Here is a 4106-nt window from a genome sequence, read left to right on the forward strand (position 1 = left end):
CCAGTTCAAAGCACATATTGGGGGATTTTCTGCTTTGATATTCTGAGTTATCTGGCTGTGTGGAAAGTTGTGTTATCTGGGACCACACTGCCATATAATCCAGTTCAAAGCACATATTGGGGGATTTTCTGCTTTGATATTCTGAGTTATATGGCTGTGTGGAAACTTGGGTTATCTGAGACCACACTGCCATATAATCCAGTTCAAAGCACATATTGGGGGATTTTCTGCTTTGATATTCTGAGTTATATGGCTGTGTGGAAAGTTGGGTTATCTGAGACCACACTGTCATACAATCCAGTTCAAAGCACATATTGGGGGATTTTCTGCTTTGATATTCTGAGTTATATGGCTGTGTGGAAAGTTGTGTTATCTGGGACCACACTGCCGTATAATCCAGTTCAAAGCACATATTGTGGGATTTTCTGCTTTGATATTCTGAGTTATATGGCTGTGTGGAAACGTGGGTTATCTGAGACCACACTGCCATATAATCCAGTTCAAAGCACATATTCCGGGATTTTCTGCTTTGATATTCTGAGTTATATGGCTGTGTGGAAAGTTGGGTTATCTGAGACCACACTGGCATACAATCCAGTTCAAAGCACATATTGGGGGATTTTCTGCTTTGATATTATATGGCTGTGTGGAAAGGTGGGTTATCTGAGACAACACTGCCACATAATCCACTTCAAAGCAAATATTGGGGGATTTTCTGCTTTGATATTCTGAGTTATATGGCTGTGTCGAAAGTTGTGTTATCTGGGACCACACTGCCATATAATCCAGTTCAAAGCACATATTGGGGGATTTTCTGCTTTGATATTCTGAGTTATATGGCTGTGTGGAAACGTGGGTTATCTGAGACCACACTGCCATATAATCCAGTTCAAAGCACATATTGGGGGATTTTCTGCTTTGATATTCTGAGTTATATGGCTGTGTGGAAAGTTGAGTTATCTGAGACCACACTGGCATACAATCCAGTTCAAAGCACATATTGGGGGATTTTCTGCTTTGATATTATATGGCTGTGTGGAAAGGTGAGTTATCTGAGACAACACTGCCATATAATCCACTTCAAAGCACATATTGGGGGATTTTCTGCTTTGATATTCTGAGTTATATGGCTGTGTGGAAAGTTGTGTTATCTGGGACCACACTGCCATATAATCCAGTTCAAAGCACATATTGGGGGATTTTCTGCTTTGATGTTATATGGCTGTGTGGAAAGGTGGGTTATCTGAGAGCACAGTGCCATATAATCTGGTTCAAAGAACGTATTGGGGGATTTTCGGCCTTGATATTCTGAATTATATGTCTGTGTGGAAAGGTGGGTTATCTGAGACCACACTGCCATATAATCCAGTTCAAAGCACATATTGGGGGATTTTCTGCTTTGATATTCTGAGTTGTATGGCTGTGTGGAAAGTTGGGTTATCTGAGACCACACTGTCATATAATCCAGTTCAAAGCACATATTGGGAGATATTCTGCTTTGATATTATATGGCTGTGTGGAAAGGTGGGTTATCTGAGACCACACTGCCATATAATCCAGTTCAAAGCACATATTGAGGCATTTTCTGCTTTGATATTCTGAGTTATATGGCTGTTTGGAATGCTGTATTATCTGAGACCACAGTGCCATATAATCCAGTTCAAAGCACATATTGGGGGATTTTCTGCTTTGATATTCTGAGTTATATGGCTGTGTGGAGTGCTGGGTTATCTGAGACCACACTGCCATATAATCCAGTTCAAAGCACATACTGGGGGATTTTCTGCTTTGATATTATACGGCTGTGTGGAAAGGTGGGTTATCTGAGATATATATCTAGTTGTAGATTTTGTTAGTTTTTCTGAATAAAAATATCTATTAAAATTGATGAACTATTTCTCTACACTGGCCCATATTTTCTCCATGAGTTGGGCTAGCAAAGGTAAAGGTTTACTACTGGAGAAATTACACTGTCTAGCCAGTATCACAGGATCTGACATCCACCGGGAAGTAGCAGCCAATAGTGAAAGGACCAAGGCAGTGACATCTCCAGCTCATCCCTTGTTTGGGTATCAGCCAGCATGTCAACGACTTAAATCAAGAAATAGTTTTCTAAGATCTACAGAAACACTTGCTGGAACACCCCAGCAATCGAGACTCCAAAAGTGGCAGGCTCAAACTTGGCACCTCAATCAATGGCTGATACCAAATGAGAGACTTCCCCCCTGGGTACACAGAAAACTGAGCGACTTGGAAGGCGCTGAACAGACTGTGCTCTGGCACTACGAGATGCAGAGCCAGTCTTAAGAAATGGGGCTACAAAGTTGAATCCACGACATGCGAGTGTGGAGAAGAGCAAACTACAGACCACCTGCTGCAATTCAACCTGAGCCCTGCTACATGCACAATGGAGGTCCTTCTTGCAGCAACACCAGAGGCACTCCAAGTGGCCAGCTACTGGTCAAAGGACATTTAGTCAACTACCAAGCTTGCAAATTCTGTATTTTGACTGTTTGTTTGTTTGTTTTTGTTAAAAATGTAATACAAATGTCTGGTTGCTGATGACACGATAAACAAATAAATAAATCTCCCCAAGATGACTCAAGAGTGAATGACAACATACACAGATGGGCAAAACATTCTATGCCTTTAATACAGTGGAATGACAATGGCATACAAATACACAGAACAAAGGTAAAGGATTCCCCTTTTATCTCCGGCTTTCCGGTGGTGGTGCTCAATTCTGGCCACGGAGAGGCGCTCTTGTTCCATTTTCAAGCCAAGGAGCCTGCTGTCGGTAGACACCTAATGGTCGTATTATCAGCATGGCTGCATGGGTGCCTTTATTACCTTCCAGCCAAAGCGGTACCTATTGATCTACTCATATTTACATGTTTCCAAACTGTTAGGTTGGTAGGAGCTAGGACTAACAGTGGGCCTCACTACAACCTGCACCTTTGAATCGCCAATGTTTAAGTCAGTAGATTCAACAGTTCAATTGTTTAACCCATTGTGCCACCATGGCCTCTACAAGGTTTTTAGCCACTCAAGTGGTGTCACAACAAACTACAGATCCCAGGATTCCATAGCATTGAACTATGGCAATTAACATGGTGACAAGCTGCATTAATTCTACAGTAGAGATGTATCCTTAGGCACAATGCTGTTTTATTGCGTATAATCCACAAGAGCATAAGCATTATAACCAGAGCCTAGAAAAGTTACTTTGTTAGAACCATAACCAAAATGAGAAATTCTTGGCCTTATTGTCAAAAAGATTACTAAAGTTATGCCCACAACAGTGCAGCACTATATTATTTATGTATTTGTTTGTTTATTTACCTCTTTTCCTCTCCTAAAGGAATTTGAAGCGGTTTCCAACTTTATAAAGGCAAAACTCAATGAGGAACATACATGTGAAAACCAAAAGATAATAGCAAGGCAATAGCATATAACTATAAATTAACCTAAACAAATTAAAACATAAGCATAAAATAACATTTGGACATAAAGTATCAAAAATTAAACATCGATAATACAACATTTATATTAAAGCCCACCGATAAACAACACAATTTAAAAACAGTTATTAAAATAATGCCATCCAAAATCGGGTCCATAGTCGTTCCATTGGTCCATTCACTATTCCTTATCATCTTATTGCTATAGCTATGTATTTCCTAAGGAACAAAGAGATTTAATAAGACTGTACATATGCTGGCATAAACAAGCTAGAATGAGTCTATGGAATGGAATTTCAGGATCTTAGCAAAACTGTTGTATGGATATCCACAGTAGCCTGAGGTTCAGGGAACTTTTGATAGTATATGTTATAGTTTATTAATTGTTAATTTTTTTATATGGGTTATGAAATGTGCAATCTGTTTGTTTAGTTATGATGCTTTTCTGTTGATGTTTATGTTTGCTATTTCTGTTGCTTTTAACACTATGCCACTTTGAATCCCACCACTGGGAGAAAAGCGGGATAAAAATATTAAGAAGAAGGAGAAGGAAAAAAAAGAAGAGAGCCATGTATAGAGGTACATTTTAATATGTGTATTTGTGATGTTTTTGCTGTGCTTATGTGTTTAATTGTTTGGTAACCC

This window comes from Anolis sagrei, chromosome Y (assembly GCF_037176765.1).
Source record: "Anolis sagrei isolate rAnoSag1 chromosome Y, rAnoSag1.mat, whole genome shotgun sequence".
NCBI lineage: Eukaryota > Metazoa > Chordata > Lepidosauria > Squamata > Dactyloidae > Anolis > Anolis sagrei.